General features: G+C 39.8%; 1 non-coding gene across 1 annotated transcript; it reads left to right on the forward strand.

Annotated features, from left to right (window-relative positions):
- The first annotated feature begins 5,883 nt into the window (after positions 1 to 5,883).
- Positions 5,884 to 5,990, forward strand: LOC113000933 (small nucleolar RNA R71). The gene has a single exon (XR_003266229.1). It is a non-coding gene; the product is annotated as a small nucleolar RNA R71 (small nucleolar RNA).
- Positions 5,991 to 7,156: the final 1,166 nt, after the last annotated feature.

Here is a 7,156-nt window from a genome sequence, read left to right on the forward strand (position 1 = left end):
TTCGATTTTTTCTTTTTCGATATATATATTTTTATTTATTTATTTATTTATTTATTGCTCTGTAGCCTTTGAGAAACATCATCTCATTCAGCATGTCCAACATTTAACCAATATACAATGTACATCAAGTATGGCCCAAAATACATCATGAAGCATAGCCAACAAAACATGTTATCCAATGAAACAAAAACCCCCCACACTTATTCCCAAAACAATTCCAAAGCTCCAAAATTCCTTAAGGATATGGTGATATCATGGTTTTTCACTTAAGGCTTGTAGTGAGCTTCAAAACAAGGAAAAGGAAACAAGGCTCAAAAGGGCTATCAAAGGAATTAATTCAAGGTAAGTCCATTTGGCTAGAAGCTTATAAGAACAAAATTGCCTCAATCATTTCCAAATATGCATGTGAATTAGGAAGCATCAACAAGAATCAAGCCAAGGCTATTGTGCAAGCAATCAATGGGGCAAAACACACCAAATGATTATGATGATGGATGGCTCAAATTCTCACAAAGGTAAACTCATCACTTTCAAATTGAGCTTTCAAAACTATCATGACATGTAGAGGAGAATCAAGGATTTCAAGTCACAAAATGTCAAGAACTTTTATTTTCAAAACAATTACCCATTTCTTGAACATATCCTATAATTCAAAGAAAAACATGCAAAGTCGTACATGCACACAGAATTGACCCAAAATATTAAACTAGAAATTCGACGAAACTAACAACATTAACAAACTAACACAAATAACAAATTAACAAAACCAACAAAACTAGTAAAACCAAAGAACGCTCCCCCCCCCCCCCCCCCTCCTTAATGTAGCACAATTAAAAGATTAAAAACAATTAAACCATCAAATAGAATCGGACAAGTGTAATAAAAGCAAAGAAGGAGATAGGAAAAGAAGAACTCCCTAAGTTATGGTGGAGGAAGAGTAGGGTGGAGTAAGGAAGTCTCTTCCACCACTACGTCCACTAAAGAAGGGTTTGTGAGGAATGGCTTAAGTCGATGTCCGTTGACCTTGAAGCTCTTGTTTGTGGAGTCACTTTTGATCTCAACTGTACCATAAGGAAAAACATTAGTAACAACAAAAGGACCAATCCACTTAGACCTCAACTTACCACTCATGAGTCCAAGCCTAGAATTATACAATAATACTTTTTGCCCAACCATGAAGTCCTTCTTAACTATCATGCTATCATGGAACTTCTTGGTCTTTTCTTTGTAGAACTTGGCATTCTCATAGGCTTCTAGGCGGATTTCATCTAACTCACTTAGTTGCAACTTTCTTTCCTCACCAGCTTGATCCATAGAGAAGTTGCAAGTCTTCACTGCCCAGTATGCTTTGTGCTCAATTTCCACTAGAAGATGACACGCCTTTCCAAAGACAACCCGATAAGGAGACATTCCTATGGGTGCTTTGTAGGCAGTTCGATGTGCCCAAAGAGCATCATCAAGCCTGGTACTCCAATCTTTCCTGCTTGGCTGCACAATCTTCTCTAAAATTCTCTTGATCTCCCTGTTAAAAATTTCTGCCTGTCCATTGGTCTGGGGGTGGTATGGTGTGGATACCCTATGTACCACCCCGTACTTTTTAAGCAAGGCATGCATTGTTCTGTTGCAAAAATGGGTTCCTTGATCACTAACAATTGCTTTAGGTACTCCAAACCTGCAAAACAGATTAGATCTGATGAAATCTGCAACAACTTTAGCATCATTAGTTCTAGTGGGCTTGGCTTCCACCCATTTTGAAACATAGTCAACTACAAAGAGAATGTAAACATAATAAAAAAAGACAGGAAAAGGGCCCATGAAATCGATACCCCAGACATCAAACACCTCACAGAATAGCATAGGTTGCTGAGGCATTTGTTGTCGCCATGTAAGTGTATTTACTGCTCTCTGACACTGCTCACAAGTGCTTCAGATCTTCCACGCATCTTTAAAGATGGTGGGCCAATAAAATCCACAATCAAGCACTTTGCGAGCTGTCCTTTGAACACCCAGATGACCTCCCGGTGCGGAAGAATGACAAAACGGCAGGACTGAGTCAGTCTCATGATCTGGAATGCACCGTCTAATTACCTAATCACTGCACAATTTCCACAAGTAGGGGTCATCCCAAATAAAATGCTTAGCATCACTTTTAATTTTATCTTTTTGGGCCTTAGATGCTGAGGGAGGAAAAACAGAAGCAACTAAATAATTGACAATGTTAGCAAACCAGGGAGTAGAAAGACAGTCAGAAATACTATACAGTATATATAGATGATCATTCGGGAAATCATCCCGAATGGGTGAATCCGCATCAGATACACGTTCGATCCGACTCAAATGATCAGCAACTAAATTTTGTGCTCCACTCCTATCACGGATCTCCAAGTCAAACTCTTGGAGCCAGAGCATCCATCGGATCAACCTAGGCTTAGAATCAGCCTTCTTCAACAAGTACTTTAGAGCTGCATGGTCAGTATAAATAATAATGCGGGTACCAAGCAAATAAGATCGAAATTTTTCAAGAGCAAAAACTATGGCTAGAAGCTTTTTCTCAGTAGTAGTATAATTCGCTTGGGCAGCATCTAAAGTCCTAAAAGCATAGTATATCACCCTGGGCAATTTATCAATTTTCTGAGCAAGGACAGCCCCAAATGCATAATTTGATGCATCACACATAAGCTCAAAAGGGGTTGTCCAATCGGGTGCCTGGATGATGGGGGTGGTAGTCAGCGCTCTTTTGAGGCAATCAAAAGCCTCTTTGCATCTGTCATTAAAGTCAAACTCCACCTCCTTTTGCAACAAGTTGGACAGTGGAAGGGCTACTTTGCTAAAATCCCTTATAAAGCGCCTGTAGAATCCTGCATGACCAAGAAAAGATTGCACCTCTCGCACACAAGAGGGGTAAGGCAATTGTGCAATAACAGAAATTTTTGCAGGATCTACTTCAATACCCTTAATGGAAATAATATGACCTAAAACTATACCTTGCTCAACCATAAAATGACATTTTTCAAAATTTAGAACAAGGTTAGTTTCAATGCATCTATTCAAAACTTTTTCCAAACTATCCAAACAACCATCAAAAGAGGATCCATACACAATGAAATCATCCATAAACACCTCTATACAATTTTCTAAGAAATCACTGAAAATACTAATTATGCACCGTTGGAAGGTACCAGGGGCATTGCACAGGCTGAAAGGCATCCTCCTATAGGCAAAAGTGCCAAAGGGGCAGGTGAATGTGGTCTTTTCCTGATCCTCAGGAGCAATAGTAATTTGCATATAACCAGAAAAACCATCAAGGAAACAGTAGTGAGATTTACCTACCAGGCGTTCAAGCATCTGGTCAATGAATGGCAAGGGGAAATGGTCCTTTTTGGTAACCTAGTTCAGCCTCCTATAGTCAATGCAGACTCTCCAACTGTTCTGCACTTGAGTAGGAATCAGCTCCTCCTTCTCATTTTTTATCACTGTGAGGCCGGTCTTCTTCGAGACTACCTGGACGGGACTCACCCATTGGCTGTCGGAGATAGGATAAATGATTCCAGCTTGCAAAAGCTTGGTTATCTCCTTCTTCACTACATCAAGAATCACCGGGTTGAATCTTCTCTGTGGCTGTCTTACTGGTTTAGCTTCATCCTCTAAATTTATTCGATGCATACATGTGGATGGGCTAATACCAGGAATGTCCGCCAGGGTCCAACCTATAGCCCTCTTATGCTTCTTGAGAACAGACAACAACTTCTCCTCTTGCTCATCAGCAAGGGAGGCAGATATAATCACTGGAAAACTTTTGTTATCATCCAAGTAAGAGTATTTTAAATTTGATGGCAGAGGCTTCAATTCTGGTGTGGCCGGCTGGATAGTGGTAGAAGGAGATGGTTTTTTAGCCTGTACCTCATAAAGAAAGTCAGAGGTATCTGTACTTCCTGAAACATGGTTAGTCCTATCTGACTCTATAAAATCAATCTCGAGAGATAAAACACCACCACCAGACATGCAATCAATATCAATTTCAGATTCACTCTCAGCATCAAATTCAGACATATGATCAAGTACAATTCTAGACTCAATGCATGAAGAGTGAGAGGCATGCAGATTAGAATAAAGATCAGTCATGTATGCATCAACAACATGGTCAATTATTTCAGCACGAAATACAGAAAGATCTTCAGATGGGTATTTCATAGCATCTAGAATATTAAAATGAACAGTTATATCACCAAACTCCATGGATAGTGTGCCTGCATATACATCTATCTTAGTTCTAGCAGTTTTCATAAAGGGTCTGCCTAGAATGATGGGAACTGATCCTTGAGAAAATCCATCCTCCATATTCAAAATATAAAAATCAACAGGGAAAATCAGTTCACCAACTCTAACTAAGACATCTTCTATGAAACCAACAGGATAGGCAATACTTCTATTAGCTAAATGAATTACCACATCAGTTGACTACAAGGGATCTAGTGATAGAAAATTAAAAATAGACATAGGCATAACACTAACAGAAGCTCCTAAATCTAGCATGGCATTGTCAAACTTACTATTCCCTATAATACAAGGTATGCTTAATGTGCCTGGATCTTTACATTTTTCAGGAATTTGGGGGACAGATTTACCAATCAATGTGGAGACATTTCTGCCCATGCTAATTCGTTCACTTCCTTTAAGCTTCCGCTTATTAGTGCACAACTCCTTCAAGAATTTAGCATATCTTGGAATTTTCTTTATTGCATCCAGCAGAGGTATGTTTACCTTTACTTTTCTAAATGTTTCCAAGATCTCTTTCTCTGCCTCTTCCATTTTTTGTTGGAAACTGCTCTTGGAGGGAATGGAAGAGGAGGGATGTGCTGCTTCTGCAAATCAGAATTACCATTGGAAGATTCACCAGCACAGAAATTGTTAGGTAAATTTTTGTCATCACCTTTTTCTGGAGTAGAGTGAAGTTTGGCAGGTTCATTTGCAGATGAGAAAGGTGCTACGGGTTGAGGTCCTTGACACTGCTTTCCCGACCTCAATGAAATGGCACTGACATTTTTGGGATTTTGGACAGCTTGAGAAGGCAGCTTGTCAGAATTCTGGGACTGTTATTGATTTAATTGTGTAGCCAATTGTCCCATCTGATTAGTTAAGCTCTGAATGGAGGCTCTGGTCTCTTGTTGAAACTGCATGTTCTGCATAGTCATTTGCCTCACAAGTTCTTCGAGGGAAGGTTGCGGAGGAGCGTCAACTGTTTGCTGTTTCTGGGGCTGTTGTTGTTGTTGGATTGGTGGAGGAATATATGGTCTGCTTGGGCCAGCAACATTTTGGAAGGAAGGAGCAGGCTGCTGTTGTTGTTGTTGAGGGCTAGACCATCTGAGATTAGGGTGATTCCTCCATCCAAGGTTGTATCTGTTACTGGAGAGGTCATAATTGTTCTGCTGTGGTTGATTTTGCTGCTGAGGTTGAGGAGGTCTATTGTAAATGTTTGCAGCATAAGCTTCAGGCTGCTCAATTGCTCCAGGTTGCTGCATGGAAGGGCAGAGGTATGTATGGTGGTCAGCAGAGGAGCATAAACCACAGACTCTTGCGACTGGTACAGATTTCTGATTCAAGGCCAGCTGGGTTACCAAGTTAACCAATGCATCCAGTTTGCCTTCAAGCTTCTTAGTTTCAGATGATGCAGATGAGTTTGTAGCTACCTCATGCACTCCTCTAATGACTATGGCATCATTTTTGGCGCTAAACTGCTGGGAGTTGGAAGCCATCTTCTCAATCAAGTTTCTGGCTTCAGCAGGAGTCATGTCTCCAAGGGCTCCACCACTGGCAACATCTATCATATTTCTCTCCATATTATCGAGTCCTTCATAAAAATATTGGAGAAGAAGCTGCTCCGAAATCTGATGGTGAGGGCAACTGGCACATAGTTTTTTAAATCTCTCCCAGTATTCATATAGGCTCTCTCCACTGAGTTGTCTAATACCTGAGATATCCTTCCTGATGGTCGTGGTCCTGGAAGCAGGGAAAATTTTTTCTAAGAATACTCTCTTAAGGTCATCCCAGCTCGTGATGGACCTTGGAGCAAGGTAATGTAGCCAGTCCTTTGCCACTCCCTCTAAAGAATAAGGAAAAACCTTCAGAAATATGTGATCCTCTTGGACATCTGGGGGTTTCATGGTGGAGCAGACAATATGAAATTCTTTCAGATGTTTGTGCGGGTCTTCACCTGCAAGGCCATGAAACTTTGGAAGCAAATGGATCAGTCCAGTTTTAAGAACATATGGGACATCCTCATCAGGGTATTGGATGCACAAGCTTTCGTAGGTGAAATCAGGTGCAGCCATTTCCCTTAGAGTCCTCTCACGGGGTGGAGGTTGTGCCATGTTCTCAGAATGTTCAAAATCAGAATGCTCAAAATTGTAATGCTCAAAATCAGGATGTTCAAAATCACCAATAACAGAATGCACAAATTCACCAGTAATGGAATGCTCAAGATGATCAAAAGGTATAAAATGATGCCTAACTAATCTATGAAATGTCCTATCTATCTCAGGATCAAAGGGTTGTAAGTCAGATGGATTGCCTCTAGTCATACACTACATTCAGCATGCACAACTAGTTGCCTTGTGATGTAAATGAAGGTGTAGGTTTGAACTACAACTACCCTCAAATGATATCCAAATGACTTGAAATTTTGTGAGCAACCTTATAAAATGATGAGAAGATAGCACATAACATTTCAAACAAAAATTCAAAGTCTAACTATGGAAGCTAAAAATAGTAGGTTGAGAAAAATAAGTGAATAAAACTTGAAAAATAAAAAACTTTTGACAGAATCACTTTTTTTGGATGATGGAGACCTCAGCCGGCCTACGACGGATTATAATGGCATAGGAAATTTTTTTCTACCCCAAATACATATATAATAATTGCGATTCTGATAACCGGAGCAAAAGTTATAACCGTTTGAAGTTTTTGACAAAAACAAAATTTGCTACTTTTTTGGAACTTCAAAATCTGACCAAACTAAAGGCTCTAGCTATTTTTCCCACAAAATATAGATTAAAATAAGTTACCTCAAAAAAATTCAGCCAAAAATAACAACCCTAGCTACTAAAACAAAAAATCCCAAATAATTCAGCATGGGTGGTCGCTAAAATCCGCCGCTACA

Source organism: Glycine max, chromosome 11 (assembly GCF_000004515.6).
Source record: "Glycine max cultivar Williams 82 chromosome 11, Glycine_max_v4.0, whole genome shotgun sequence".
NCBI lineage: Eukaryota > Viridiplantae > Streptophyta > Magnoliopsida > Fabales > Fabaceae > Glycine > Glycine max.